At 38.8% G+C, this 16,855-nt stretch overlaps 2 non-coding genes across 2 annotated transcripts; one reads left to right on the forward strand and one right to left on the reverse strand.

The window, feature by feature from the left end:
- Positions 1 to 14,307: 14,307 nt before the first annotated feature.
- Trnat-ugu lies at positions 14,308 to 14,382 on the reverse strand. Its single transcript has one exon. It is a non-coding gene; the product is annotated as a tRNA-Thr (tRNA).
- A 790-nt stretch (positions 14,383 to 15,172) lies between these two features.
- On the forward strand, positions 15,173 to 15,247 carry Trnat-ugu. Its single transcript has one exon. It is a non-coding gene; the product is annotated as a tRNA-Thr (tRNA).
- Positions 15,248 to 16,855: the final 1,608 nt, after the last annotated feature.

Raw genomic sequence — 16,855 nt, forward strand, 5'->3', positions numbered from 1 at the left:
CTCCATTTTCATACATAAGCATCGGTTTTAGGATTTTTAGGTGATTTTTATTATCTCTAGAACTATAATAAATAAAAATCTGAACTGTTGACAGCATCATTCCATCAATAAAAAAGGCTATCTACCGAATTTGAAAACTAGAATAATAACTAATATGAATTATTTATATTTTCATACCTACTGCTGAATGTTACTCTATGCAGGTCTCACGCCAGGCAGCGTCAGCTGTGCTATGAGCAGCAAAAAAAAAAAAAAAAAAAAAAAGTGTAGCCATCCCGCAGCCACTGTACCAAATGACTGTGTGCCTTACTACAACAAATGTCATGTCATAGTAACTTGCTATGTTACACACCCCCTATGAACCTAAAATTACTTTTAAGTTCATTTAAGGTTAATATAATGGCGATGTTATTATTGAATTTAATTGAACTGACATATTTAACTATGGGATTTCTAATGAAATTTGTTCCTACTTAGAAAACGTTTTTTCAAATGAACGAAATATCAAAATTACAGTAGTTTTTTTACAATATTACGTCAGATTTCAAAGGCTTTTACTTGATAGCGAATAACAAAATTGATTTACAAAATTTCTTTTTTTTTTTCTTCAAAAAATATTGAGTGTCCTTTTTATGTATTTAAAAAAACACTGACTTCCTCTAGCAGCACTGGGGGATAACAATTTTCATTTTCACACTTATACTTTGGTTGCTTTAAAGGCACTTCGCTGTGATGCAGCGTCCAGCCCTCAGTCCCCAACCTGGTTTCTTATAGTCTTGTATCAGGTTTTTCAAAATTTTGTACCTGTAAAATACACTACATCAAAGCCACCATTTTCAATTTCTGCACCCTCACTTTACACATATAAACGTATTACAGTTCGTATTTTTATGTTCTCAAATTTAAAGGAAAAACTTTGCGAGGAACCTTCCAGAATTTTAGTGTACTCAAAAATTACTGCATATTTTCACAAAACTTTTTACCAACAAAACTCAATATTCATTGAAATCCATCATCTTTTTTCAAATAGTCTTAAACAGTACTAAATATTTCCAGTAAAGAATGAATTAACCGTTATTCCAAAATAATAACAGTAGCCAAATTGGCACTATTACTTTACTCTTTTTCAAAAAATCGTTATAAGTATTTTATAATGAGAGAATTCGTAAGCAAGTTCCAGCTGAAAGCAATACTTATTCCTATGTAAGCAAGCCAAACAGAACCTTTGCTTTTTTCAAAAATTTACAAACATTTTCTTTCAGAAAAAATATTTACTTTACAGTTAATATTGAAATCTTATGACATTACATAAAATAAGCTATTATACACATATTACTGGAAATGTTGGAAATATTATGCCAACTTATGTGGCTCTCAAAAACATATCAAATACATAATCTATTTACTTACTTCTACTAGGCACATTCCTTATGCCTTTACCACAAACATCTTCCAAAAATATTTCTATATGTTCCGAAAATTGCTTAGGAATCACATATTACATAGTCACATTACATTATTCCTTTCAGTATCCCTTTTTTTTCATCACTTTCATTCCACATTCATTCGTGTTAGTTTTTAGTGATCATTTACATCAAAAAAAATCTTTTTTTTACCCATACTCCTATTTTTGAATGGCATTTACCCTCTATGTACATTTTATATACCTTATTTACTACGATAGTGAAGAAGGAAAGAAAATACCAAAGAAGTTCCGAATGATGAAGAGTTGCTTTGACAATATGAAACGAAAAGGAAATAATATTGCCAGCAACTCGGGATGCCTGGAGTTCATTAAACACTTGACGACACCAAGAATGCGCATTCCCTGAGGCCAGTTAGTTACTACTGCCCCCATCATCCTTCTGTATGTACTTTTTCAAATCAATGATATTTTGCAATCTCAGACGTTTGTGGGATTTGACATATTATAATTTATATGCATTGGCATGAGGTTTGACCACAATTCTAAAGGATCCCACATACTCGTCAGTAAACATTTTCGTTTCAGCTGTCAGCTTTTTAGATTTTTCTTTGGTTTTCAACAGCACTAAATCGCCTACTTGAAAAGTTGTAGGACATGCTCTCGCATCCTGTCTTCTTTTTCTTTCCATAGCCCTTTTTCTAATATCCGCCCGTGCTATCCTCTTTTTCTGTTCTATAGCCATTTCAGCAAGAGTGGGATATTCAACTAAGTCAAATAATAAGTTATTTGGTCTGATTCCACAAATTAAATCTACGTGCAAAACCAGTTGCTTCATGTCTCAGGTGATTAATCACCTCTTCAAAGTATTCTAAGTAGTTGGCCCAAGCTGAGTGCCTCTTGTGACAATATGTTCTGCAGAGAGGATTTAGTTCTTTCTTTATTCTTTCTTATATATTTCCCTGGAGAAAATAGACTGAAATCTTTATATGTTCTATATTTCTTTTGTTTAAACATTTCTCAAACCTCTTGGACACAAACTGTTGTCCATTATCAGATTATGTGCTTTTTGGCACCCCAATGTTTACAAATTATCTTTCTCTAGTTTACTAACAATTACTTTGGAGTTTGCCTTTCTTATAGGATAAAATCTAACATACTTCGTAAATCCATCTACTAGTACAAAGACATATTCACAACGCACACTTGAAATCGGTAAAGGGCCAAAACGGTCCAAAGCTAAGAAATCTACCCAATTTTGAGGTTCTACAGAATACGATTGTCTGTGTACAATCCTGTTATTTGCTCGCACCTTCTGACATCTGTACCCTGCACCTTCTTTTATGATAAATTACTACCTCATTCAATTATTCAATACAATTTCTGGCTCCATAATGCCCATACTTCCCATTCACATAACCTATCAGTAAGTCCACATGTTGTTTTGGGAAACAGATGCGCCAGTTTCCTTCATCGTTTTTTCTTCGCCTAAATTGTATCTCCTGATGTATTTTGTAATATTCCGCTATTTTTGGAAAATCTGGATGACCTAACCGGCTTTTTACCAGTTTAATATTGTCATCTTGATTTTGTTCCCTCCTGAGGGTTTTACAAATGCGTTTAAGTGGTCCTTCTTCCTGTAATTGTATGTTCCCAGCAAAACATCACTCCATTCCCGTTGACCTATGCGAAGCAACACTACTGTTAACTCTTTCCTCAATAGTTCAGTCCGAAATGTCTTTCGCCATTGCACTTACTTTTGATTCTACAGCGGCTACCGCTGTCGCTAACTCGTCTACCTGTCGTGCAACTGTTTTATACGCAAGTTTTACCGAATCGGTTTCTTTGCGACACGCTTCGATTTGAGTTGTGAGATTCTGACCAATGTTATCAATTTTGTTATTCAGAGTGCTTATCTGTGTTGTCAAAGTGGTTACTTGCGCCGTGACGTCACCCTTACCGAATCTATCTGTGCTGTGGGAGAGCCTACTTGCGTAGTGAGGGTACCTACTTTCGCATCAATGGTGGTATTTACGTCATTCCTAACTGAGTCAATCTGTGTTGTCATATCCGTTTTCAACTCTGATAAAAACTTGTGTCTGTCTTTCTCACGTTGTTCGCGATCACGTTCGCGCTGTTCCCTCTCCTGTCTGTCTAGTATCAATTCCTGTAACATTTTGACAATGTCAATTGATACCGTTATCGGGGAGGTGGGGGTTTCCTGCTGAGTGTCGTCCAAGTTAGCTACCTCTTGTCTGTCGTCTGTCCTGGCCGTCGTTCCGCGTGAGCGGAGTCGGTAATGTTTGTTAACAGTGTCGTTGCTTTCGTCTGCAGAGTTCGCGCTCGATTGTCCGTCCGCCATTATGAAATTCAACTATTGCCAACTTGACATTACAGCCTTTATCACTGCGATTTTTAACATGTAAAAGTTTTTTTCTGTATTTGCGTCAGTATGTGCGAACTTTTAACATATACCAATGAGCCGGCCAGTGTGGCCGTGCGGTTCTAAGCGCGGCAGTTTGGAACCGTGTGACCGCTACGGTCGCAGGTTCGAATCCTACCTCGGGCATGGATGTGTGTGATGTCCTTAAGTTAGTTAGGTTTAAGTAGTTCTAAGTTCTAGGGGACTGATAACCTCAGTAGTTAAGTCCCATAGTGCTCAGAGCCATTTGAACCATTTGAACCAATGAATGTTGTAACCAGATATCTTTGCCGCGCTCCTGAAAAGCGCAGAATATCACGATAGCTATAAACTGTTATACGCTGCTATCGATCAGTAAAAAAAAAAAAAAACGATGCACCATGTTTCAAAATAACAATTGCCAATTTTTACTTCTGCAGGGAGCCGCGCCACTCTCTAGCTGTTCTGTGAATGTATTGCGAGTCGGATGCAAAAGTATTGTGCTCCATACTGATATAATCATTTTATTGTAACTTTAAGAGTTTAAGTGATTAAAAAATATATGTAGCCACAAACAAGCCAGAATGTATATCATGAAAATTCGCTCCACCGCCACAATGGGTGGCCATGTTAATGTAAGTTTCCGTTTCATAATATAATACTTGAAGCCTTGAAGTTTATTTAATTTCAAAGAAAGTCTCTCAACCTTATTTTCATTAATTATACTTGTGATTATCTTTCCTGTTTAAAAGATTTATGCAGCTTATGATTCAGCGTGTGTTCTGTCGAAACAGGAGGCTGTCGTGACGACATCGTTATAGTATTTATTCCAAGTTCTTTCAGTTCCGTTTATATGTTCGTGCAAATCCAATTAGTTGGTCCTTTAGGTTTCTTTCATGTAACTTCCGTCTGTTCTCTCCGCGCGATCTTCCTCCGAAAAAATTTCTGTTCATTTTTTTTTAGTAATTTTCGATATTGCGAATGAGAAAAGACAGCCGCCTCCTGCTCCGAACGGAACACCACGACTTTTCTAACGTCGGAGAGTACCGCACGAATTTTCCGCTAAAAGGTAATAGAATTTCTTAAAGCTGGATCAATTACACATGTTGCTGCTGTTCTCCGACAAATCTGGTGTGATTAATAGTAATTTATTCTGTCACGACAAAAAGAACCAATTTTATTTTTACCAAAGCAACAAAGCTTTCAATTAAATTACTAAAAAAAAATCATACCAGATCTGGCGCCCGAACAGGGACTCGACTAAAATATTGAAAGTGTCACGGTACTAATATATGACTGTCTTATTTCATGTATCGCTCTTTGGAACCCAATGCTGCATAAAATTACGGATGAGCAATAAATATACGCAATATTGAAGGACGCGGTATTTACACAAATATCTTGGGATTTAATAAGATGCAGATTTGCAGTTTTGAAGACAACGCCGAGTGAGTACCAAATTTTCGTTTGCCATAGTTCTGTCTAAAGAGTAGCTCATTTGACCTTCAAATTCGACCTCACTCTATCCTTTCTGTATCTTAACGTAAAAAAACACTTTTTTTTTCTACGTAAATATTTGAACATTTTCTGTAACCTTTTGCTTGACTATTTGTTTTATACTGTAGTTAGTATTCTCGTGTAAGTTCAAGATGGATGCCATTTCAGTCTTTTCTGTGTAACAGCGTTGGCAATCAATTGTTTCAACAGCGTTGACTCCATCTTGTCTTTTGCTACAGACGTGTGTCAGTTATTACCCACGTAACATTAGACATTTGACGAACGGGCCCGACTTTAACTTGCGTGGCAAGAATAATTGACAATCAGAATTTCAGTTGGCAGTACCCATTTTAAGTTGGCAATAGTTGAATTTCATTATGGCGGACGGACAATCGAGCGCGAACTCTGCAGACGAAAGCGACGGCACTGTTAACAGACATTACCGACTCCGCTCACGCGGAACGACGGCCAGGACAGACGACAGACAAGAGGTAGCTAATATGGACGACACTCAGCAGGAAACCCCCACCTCCCTGATAATGGTATCAATTGACATTGTCAAAATGTTACAGGAATTGATACTAGACAGACAGGAGAGGGAACAGCGTGAACGTGATCGCGAACAACGTGAGAAAGACAGACACAAGTTTTTATCAGAGTTGAAAACGGATATGACAACACAGATTGACTCAGTTAGGAATGACGTAAATACCACCATTGATGCGAAAGTAGGTACCCTCACTACGCAAGTAGGCTCTCTCACAGCACAGATAGATTCGGTTAAGGGTGACGTCACGGCGCAAGTAACCACTTTGACAACACAGATAAGCACTCTGAATAACAAAATTGATAACATTGGTCAGAATCTCACAACTCAAATCGAAGCGTGTCGCAAAGAAACCGATTCGGTAAAACTTGCGTATAAAACAGTTGCACGACAGGTAGACTAGTTAGCGACAGCGGTAGCCACTGTAGAATCAAAAGTAAGTGCAATGGCGAAAGACATTTCGGACCGAACTATTGAGGAAAGAGTTAACAGTAGTGTTGCTTCGCACACTAAAGCACTTACCAAACATTACAAAGAATGGATTGATGTACAAGAGAAGCTTGTTGAGGAGAAGGTTACACGTGACTTGAAAGATCAGAATGAGATTTTCACTCTGCAGTGGAGTGTGCGCTGATATGAAACTTCCTGGCAGATTAAAACTGTGTGCCCGACCAAGACTCGTACTCGGGACCTTTGCTTTTCGCGGGCAAGTGCTCTACCAACTGAGCTACCGAAGCACGACTCACGCCTGGTACTCACAGCTTTACTTCTGCCAGTACCTCGTCTCCTACCTTCCAAACTTTACAGAAGCTCTCCACAGTACATTCCGCGAGAGTTCGCAGGAGAGCTTCTGTAAAGTTTGGAAGGTAGGAGACGAGGTACTGGCAGAAGTAAAGCTGTGAGTACCGGGCGTGAGACTTGAAAGATGTTGTTAAATTCGCAACCTTAGACATATTATCTGCACCCGGCAGTTCAGGAGACACTGTTTGTACTGAACTAGGCCAAATTAGACGAGTGTTTACCCGGGATTTGCCTGAATGGCGGAAGCAAGTAACAGATGAGATATCCGACCTGAAACAGCAAATTCAAACACTACAATATGATAACCAGAGTGACGGGAAACACTCACTACCTTCTGAGCCACATGAACATCAATACCAGACAACACAACAACACAACACACCACAGTACATTCCGCGACCGAAAAATGAATTTAACGATTCACACAACAACAACACTGAACAATTGACACTCACAACCCTCATGAAAGAGGAGAGTGTATTGAAACACAGAGTTTTTCAACCATTCCAACCGGAAAAGCGAAATATTCATCCAGTCGTTTTCCTAAAGAATTTTTCAGGAGTCTTTCCAGCTGCCTGGAATGACAAACAGAGAATACAATTCATTACCGGATCCATACAAGGGAAAAGTGCTATATGGGGAACCGAGATGGTTGATAAGTGCAAAACATTTAGCGAGTTTGAGAAGAACTTTATAAGCAAATTTTGGAGCGCAGGTGTTCGGCAACGCCTACGCAAAGAGGTCTACAACGCCGAACCTTTCCATTCGAACAGTGGCGGACTTCGCCGGTACTTTGAAAAGTACTTGATAAAGATACAATATTGGGACACTCCCATAACAACAAAGATGTTATTATGATTCTTAAGTCAAAACTACCCATTTCCATACGCGAAAAATTAGTGAACGTGTCAGAGGAAGATCAGGACGCATTTTTATTTGTCCTTGATTCGCTCGATCTTATACACGAAGACGCGCGTGCGAATGCTAACCGTAAGAACAACAACGCAGGCACGTATTCGAATGGAAACGGTAGTAATGGAAATGGTTCACACGAAACACAATACGGAAACAAACAGTACAATAACCGCAATAGAGGCCGAAACAATGGTTACCGTAATGGTAAACACAAAAACAAGCATTACGGCAACCAGCGGTACAATCCAATATACAACACGCAACAACAGTATTACGGGAATGCCCCATACCAATCAAACAATAACGGTAGTAACTTCTACCAGAATGGGAACAAATACAAGGGTAAACGTTGCAGCAATCAAAATTGCGGAGGTCAGCTACCTCCACCACAACCCTATGGGCAGCCACAACACCAGCAACAACAGCAATACACGCCTCAGCAACAACCAATCATGCAACAACAACAGTACACGCCACCACAACAGGACTTTAGATACAATAACAATAAACCAAGAAAACAATACAATCCACTGGTATATTTTACGCAGGCAAGTAATGTACCGATTTTTCAGCCTGGTAACCAAGTGCAGTACCAACAAGGGTTTGATACAAATCAACACACACAATGGGTAAAAAACCAACGAGAATGGTCAAGTGATGTGACAGAAGAATCAAATCAGTCGCATCACAAGAAAGCGGAAAACTAAAGGCAGCACCTTTTCTCCTCCTTGGGGATGCTGCGGGACATAATGGGGGCAAACTCGACCTTGAACGACTTAACGTAATACGTTATGATCGCGACACTGACTTGAGAGACGATTTGTTGCAGGAAAATATTGAGACAGACTTGAATGACGTATGGGAAGACGAAGTACAAGCAATGACTAAAATTTACATAGCCAATACACCAATAGATGCTATTATTGATACTGGTGCAAACGTAAATGCTTTATCACTATGTATGTTTAAGAAAGTTTCTGCAGGGATGAAAATTTTAACGTTACCAGTACAAGGTTGTTCAGTAACAGGAGCGGTAGGATCTTTATCACAGCGAGTCAATTTGCAAGCTCAGGTACCGATAAGGATTAATTCTACTTCTTTCACGTGTGTATTTCTAGTAGTTAAGAATTTGTCAGTGTCATGCTTATTAGGAATGGAATTCCTGAGGAAGAATAAGGCAGTGATTGATATAGAAAAGGGTATCTGTACAATCCGAGTAGGTGAACAGGAGGTAACGCTGCAATTGTTGCGCAGCAAGGTCAAAAGAGTCAACACTGAGCACAAAGTTAAGGTACGCAGACTGGTACAGCGAATGTTTTTGAACCAAGCACACATGACAAGACAGGGTAACAGTTGGACGGATTTTGATACTGATGACGGACTTCCGACTAGAGAAGAGATTTTGAATAAAGTAAGTGAATCAAGTGAACTTGATTACATACAAAGGCAAGATTTACTGCACTTGCTTATGAGGTATCTTCATGTCTTTTCTTCGAAACCTGGAGTAATACGTGACTACGAATATGACATGAAGGTCGCTCCCCATTCTACTTTTTGCAAGACAATGTACTCTGTCCCGTATGCAAGGCGCGAGGCTGTGAAAAATGAAATACGTAAAATGCTTAAGTGGGAGATCATTGAACCGTCAGACTCACCTTACAGTAGTCCATTATTGCCAGTTTTGAAGCAGGATGGTAGTGTACGTATAGTTTTGGATGCAAGAAACATAAATAAAACACAGTAATGTCTTGAAACTACCTGTGAGTCCTGATGATCCTTCCGGAATCATGATGCCTCACATGGGAGGCATTGTGACATTACAGCCTTTATCACTGCGCTTTTAACATATAAAAGTTTTTGTTTGTATTCACGTCAGTATGTGCGAACTTTTAACATATACCAATGAATGTTGTAACCAGATATCTTTGCCGTGCTCCTGAAAAGCGCAGAATATCACGATAGCTATAAACTGTTATACGCTGCTATCGATCAGTAAAAAAAAAACGATCCACCTATTTTTCAAAATAACAATTGCCAATTTTTACTTCTGCAGGGAGCCGCACCGCTCTCTAGCTGTTCTGTGAATGTGTTGCGAGTCGGACGCAAAAGTATTGTGCTCCATACTGATATAATCATTTTATTGTAACTTTAAGAGTTTAAGTGATTAAAAAATATATGTAGCCACAAACAAGCGAGAATGTATATCATGAAAATTCGCTCCACCGCCACAATGGGTGGCCATGTTAATGAAAGTTTCCGTTTCATAATATAATACTTGAAGCCTTGAAGTTTATTTAATTTCAAATAAAATCTCTCAACCTTATTTTCATTAATTATACTTGTGATTATCTTTCCTGTTTAAAAGATTTATGCAGCTTATGATCCAGCGTGTGTTCTGTCGGAACAGGAGGCTGTCGTGACGACATCGTTATAGTATTTATTCCAAGTTCTTTCAGTTCCATTTATATGTTCGTGCAAATCCAATATGTAACTTCCGTCTGTTTTCTCCGCGCGATCTTCCTCCGAAAAAAATTTCTGTTCATTTTTTTTTAGTAATTTTCGATATCGCGAATGAGAAAAGACAGCCGCCTCCTGCTCCGAACGGAACACCACGACTTTTCTAACGTCGGAGAGTACCGCACGAATTTTCCGCTAAAAGGTAATAGAATTTCTTAAAGCTGGATCAATTACACGTGTTGCTGCTGTTCTCCGACAAATCTGGTGTGATTAATAGTAATTTATTCTGTCATGACAAAAAGAACCAATTTTATTTTTACCAAAGCAACAAAGCTTTCAATTAAATTACTAAAAAAAAAATCATACCAGAATGACCTAGCCGGCTTTTTACCAGTTTAATATTGTCATCTTGATTTTGTTCCCTCCTGAGGGTTTTACAAATGCGTTTAAGTGGTCCTTCTTCCTGTAATTGTATGTTCCCAGCAAAACATCACTCCATTCCTGTTGACCTATGGGATCTACTTCCTGCCAGTTTTCTTCACATTTCTAGACAATGTATCGGCTACAATGTTCTCTGGACCCTTTATGTACTTTATATCAAATTGCTGGAGGTACATTGACCTCCTCCTCAGTCTTCCATGTTTTAGTTGGCATTTCTGCAAATACATTATGGCCTGATGGTCACAGTAAACTATTACTTCTGGGCCTAATAGGTTATGTTCAAATTTTTGTAGCCCAAATATAATTGCTAGAGCTTCCAGCTCCGAAATGTTATAGTTCTTTTCCGCCTGTTGCAACGATTGACTAGAAAACGTGATCGTTTTCTGAACTTGGTTTTCCCCTTCTGTTTCTATTTAGAACAGTTCCACCCCCCCCGGTTCATAACCACATGCATCTGATCCAAGACAGAAAGGCTTGGCAGAGTCAGGATGGTTTAAGATCTGACTATTTAGCAGCGCCTCTTTAAGTTCTTCAAAGGCCCTCTGATACTCATTTGTCCATCTAAAGGGTACACTTTTCTTTAATAGTTCTGTCAAACAAGATGCATTGACTAATTGTCCAGGCACAAATATTCGATAGAATCCAAAAAGGTCAAACAAACCCTTTAATTCCTTTCGGGTAGTAGGCGCTAAATGATCCCTAACGGCTTTAATTTTTTTCAGGATCGGGCATAATTCCTTTTCCACAAAGAATATGTTCCAGGAATTTTATTTCTTTCCTCATAAACTCTGTTTTGTCTAATTTGAGTTTCATTCCACCCCTTTCAATTGCTTCCAAAACCTTATCTAACAACATACAATGTTCTTCCCAAGTGGGAGTTGAAATCAACACATCGTCCACTTAAACTGTAATTTTTCTTAATAAATGGTCACCTAGCACTTGTGACATTGCCCTAACAAATCCACAAATGCTGATGTTTAATCCGAAGGGCACGACCTTGGAGTGATAGCACCTTCTCTCGAACAGGAAAGCTGTGTATTTCCTAGAGCCTTTCGCTAATGGTAGGTTCCAGTAACCACAAGTTACATCCATTGATATGAAAAATTTTGCACCTTTAAATTTTTGCATTAATTCTTCTATACTTTCAGGCCTATCACTCTCTTGCAATATTATTTTGTTCAATGCTCTAGCGTCCAAAACGAGCCTCAACGATTTTTACCCTCCACACTGCCCTCCAATACTAAATTGGTGATCCCTTGATGCCTCAAAACATGTCCTACCAACCAATCCCTTCTTCTAGTCAAGTTGTGCCACAAACTTCTCTTCTCCCCAATCCTATTCAATACCTCCTCATTAGTTATGTGATCTACCCACCTAATCTTCAGCATTCTTCTGTAGCACCACATTTCAAAAGCTTCTATTCTCTTCTTGTCCAAACTATTTATCGCCCATGTTTCACTTCCATACATAGCTACACTCCATACAAATACTTTCAGAAATGACTTCCTGACACTTAAATCTGTACTCGATGTTAACAAATTTCTCTTCTTCAGAAACGCTTTCCTTGCCATTGCCAGTCTACATTTTATATCCTCTCTACTTCGACCATAAAGCTGCATGCCCTCGGGAAAAATTATGGCCGTAGTTTCCCCTTGCTTTCAGGTGTTCGCAGTACCTTTCTATAATGTCCCATTCAAACATTTTCTGAATCATATCTCCCTCAGCTTCTTTATGCACTTCTGCAACAGCGAATGGCTTTTGTAATAAATGTGAATCCTCTTTAACAGTTAAACACTAATCCCGGGTGGTCAGAAAACACTTCCTGATGCCTGTTCAAAATTTGTTTTAGCTCATTCTTTTATATTTCTGTCAAATTCGATAATCCCTGTATTTTTTTTGTCAATTCTTATCCTGGTGTTTTCTACCTCAGAAGGAACTACTTCCTTCCTTTCGCCATACTCATTATACCCCACAACATCCTCTTTCTTTCTGCAGTGGTGTACAGGCATGTCACTTAGCTCGTTGTATTCATATTGCCCTTTTCCAATAAAAGGAATAGCTACTGTTCTTCCCTGTACCACAACGACTGCTTCATTACGTTCAAAATCCACTTTTCCTTGGTTCTTTTATATGAAATCTGCTCCCACCAGCATTTAGACGCTTAATCCACTTACTATGAAAAATTTTTTGTCCAATTCTACCTCACCAATCCTGACCGGTAGCATAACTTCCTGTTTAGCTACTTCCTTACTTTTCCCTGTGGCTACAATAATATTTATATCACTCACTGGCATTATAACCACATCCTTATTAGCAGGGAGATCATTTACAAAACCCTGTGACAATGCACATAAATCGAAACCACCATCCAGTAAACAACGAACCTTCTCTTTAAAAATAGTAACTTCTATTATAGGCTGTCCGGTAGTTTTCTCTCAGGTTCATCTAACAAATCTTGCACTACATCACGCCTATTGAATCCTACACCTTTCGTGAAAATTATGCACATATTCACTAGGTCTTCTTCCTCTCTAACCGTGGCAACTTTAATTAGTCTGTCCACTACTGAAAAATCGAAACACTTCTCCAAATACTCTCCTTCCTAAATAATAATAATATCAGATTCTGCAACCCTTCCAATCGTGTTGTCAGAATTATCAAAATAACCCCCTGCTTCCACCTTTTCTGTTCTTTCTTCGTCACTATCAGAAACTACTTCTCCTTATCTTTTTTAAACTTCCTCTGCCCATCTATATCCTCAGTTCTCACAGCAGGCAGTGTCAGCTGCGCTGTGAGCAAAGAGGGTGAAAAAAAAGCAGCCATCCTGCAGCCACAGTATCAAACGGCTGCGTGTCTTACTGCAACGAATGTGATCTCGTAATAACTTGATACTTTACAACGAGTCGCATTTTTGGTTAAATATATTATGTTACTTACTCCTTCAAAAATATTTTAAAAGTGTGAGATACGTTATTGATTTGTAAAAAAAGCGCAATTGCTCTTCTTCTAGTTCTAGAAGCTGCGAAAGTGTACCGCCAATCATTATTTTCATTTTTTTTCAAAAATGAAATTATAAAAAAAAAGCACTGAAATCGAATGGCATGCAGCAGCAATTACACCACGCTAAATGCGACAGAATGCTCGTGTTTCGAAACACTGCCACCAGAAAGCAGTGGTGTCCAGCTGTGGCCAAACTTCTGTTGTGTGTATACCTGGCTTTAGATAGATAGATAGATATGTTATTCATCTGTATAACAATACAGGTTGTAAGGATGACGTCAATTGTGTTGTATGAACTAAAACTTACATGCGTTCTTACAATGTTTGCAATTCAATTCCTACTATATTTATAATTATGCCATCAGCTGTCGCTTTATAGAGGCTTATGTGGTATTTGGATCTACTAAATGGCTATCTACAATTTTTCTAAATACTCATTTACCTTGTAATAACTTTTGCTTAATAAATATGTTTTTAGCTTTTGGCTAAAGATATGAAGTTCATTTACACCTTTTATTTCCTGTGGCAGTCTGTTGTACAGTTTTAGGGCATTATATAGCATACTGCTCTCTGTTTTGGACTTGTTTTTCCTGTTTAGGTATAAGAAGTGGCTCGATCTAGTTTCATGATCATGTATGAAGCTGTTTGTAGCATACAGATGAATATTTTTCCTTACATACATTACAGTCTGGAAAACTTATTCATATGGGTCCATCAGAATTTTTAGCTTTTTTAATAAATCAGTACAATGGAATGATAATTAAATGGACACCCTAGCTGCAAACAGGCGTTGATGTACTTCATTGGGGACATGTTGAAAATGTGTGCCCCGACCGGGACTCGAACCCGGGATCTCCTGCTTACATGGCAGACGCTCTATCCGTCTGAGCCACCGTGGGCACAGAGGATAGTGCGTCTGCAGGGACTTATCCCTTGCACACTCCCCGTGAGATCCACATTCCCAACATGTCCATACCACTACATTCGTAGTACGCCTAGTAGATGTTTGCCCATCAATCTCATTACTCGTGGCAGATTAATCTACCAAGTCCTGTACGAGTTCGGGCATAGCGTGTGCATTCACACAAGAAGGTCAATGGGCGGAAAGCCATATTTAACTATATATGACGGTAGTATCTGTTCCCGAATCTACTAGGTGTACTACGAATGTAGTGGTGTGGACATGTTGGGAATGTGGATCTCACGGGGAGTGTGCAAGGGATAAGTCCCTGCAGACGCACTATCCTCTGTGCCCACGGTGGCTCAGACGGATAGAGCGTCTGCCATGTAAGCAGGAGATCCCGCGTTCGAGTCCCGGTCGGGGCACACATTTTCAACATGTCCCCAATGAAGTACATCAACGCCTGTTTGCAGCTAGGGTGTCCATTTAATTATCATTTCATTTCTAGCAAAGCTGCATGGTCATCCACGGTAACTGTTCTTTCGGGAACAGATACTACCGTCATATATAGTTAAATATGGCTTCCTGGCCATTGACCTTCTTGTTCAAACGCACACGCTATGCCCGAACTCGTACGGGACTTGGTAGATTAATCTGCCACGAGTAATGAGTATGATGGGCAAACATTTATTAGGCGTACTACGAATGTAGTGGTGTGGACATGTTGGGAATGTGGATCTCACGGGGAGCGTGCAAGGGATAAGTCCCTGCAGATGCACTATCCTCTGTGCCGACGGTGGCTCAGACGGATAGAGCATCTGCCATGTAAGCAGGAGGTCCCGGGTTCGAGTCCCGGTCGGGGCACGCATTTTCAACATGTCCCCAATGAAGTACATCAACGCCTGTTTGCAGCTAGGGTGTCCATTTAATTATCATTTCATTTCTAGCAAAGCTGCATGGTCATCCACGGTAACTGTTCTTTTGGGAACAGATACTACCGTCATATATAATCAGTACAATGGGCCTTATTGCTGCTATTTGTTATTATCTGTATAGCTTTTTTCTGTAGCTTCGAGACAGACTGAATATTCTCATCACTTGTTCCCCAAAACGTGATTCCATAACTGAGGATTGAGTGTATGTATCCAAAATATGTCATTTTGAGGCATGAAATATTGCACGTTGGTGCAAGTATTCATAGACCACATGCTGTGGATAATCTCTTTGTTAAAGCTTTTACATGTTCTGCCCATTTTAAATGGCAATCTACTTCCAACACCAAAAGTTTGGTATCCATTAGACATTCTATTACATGATTATTAATTGTTAATTTATCATCATTGTGTGTTTTATTCAACTGGAAGTACATAGAATTAAATTTCTTTACATTTAAAGTTACTTTGTTTTTCAGTGAGCACTTGTGAACATTTTTGAGGACTGCATTAGCCTTTTCTGTCAACTGTGTTGGGGTTTTGACTGTGATCACTATGTTGCTGTTATCAGCAAATAGTATTTTTCCCCACATCTGATACTCTGCGAAAAAATATTAATGTAAATAAGAAAAAAGATTGGTTCTAATATACTACCTTTTGGGATGCCTGTATTAATATTTTTTGGATGTGATCAGTGTTTTACTAGAAATGCCTCTGAAGCATGCGAAATCTCAACACACTGTGTAGTGGTTAATAAAAAAGAGAAGAAAAATAAGAGAGAAGAAAAGAGTTTTAAAATGTGGAAGAAATCGTGAATAAAAAAAGGGGTTTTAAAATCGTAAATGACCGTGAAAAAAAAGGGAAAGAATGAAAAGCAAATTGGACTTCGTATTACAGAAAAGCTATAGTTGGGGTGGTCCTTGTGGCGTTTTTGAACAAAAGTTAAACCAATTTCCACAACAAAACTTACTGAAAAGAAACAGAGAATAACAAAATGTAACTGACAGGGGAAAGTGGCGTAGATAAATTATCCTTTACCAGGTTAACTTGTCTTCTTTCGTGCGGCGTCCAGGTCTTCAAAAATCTCCTTCATTTCGGCGTGAAAAGTCTGCTCCGAAATCTTGCAATAAGTTTCATTGTCCAGGAATTTCTAATGTATACAAAACCGTCTTGACATGAAATGCAAATTATTTTACGTTGCTTCCCTCCTCCAAATGTCATAACCACTTCCACAATATGTCTATACATTAAAATCAGATCAAGACTAGCTAATAAGTTTTTTACGTCAGCATCAGATCACGTCTGCCTTAAGCTTCGGCTATCAAGAGACAATTAAGAAACGAATAGAAAACAAAAAAAGAGTTACAATTTTAGTAGTTTCTCTGCCGTCGAGCGCTCATACCGCTGCGATGGGATATTTTTTATCTGACGGAACGAGTGTAGCGGAGCGAAATTCGAAGTCCCGCTACAACTGCATCCAGTTTTCTAGGTAGGATTTAAACCACCTCTTAATCACACCTCTTATTCCTAGTAAATCTAA

The sequence above is a fragment of the Schistocerca piceifrons genome, chromosome 4 (genome assembly GCF_021461385.2).
Source record: "Schistocerca piceifrons isolate TAMUIC-IGC-003096 chromosome 4, iqSchPice1.1, whole genome shotgun sequence".
NCBI classification, from domain to species: Eukaryota; Metazoa; Arthropoda; class Insecta; order Orthoptera; family Acrididae; genus Schistocerca; species Schistocerca piceifrons.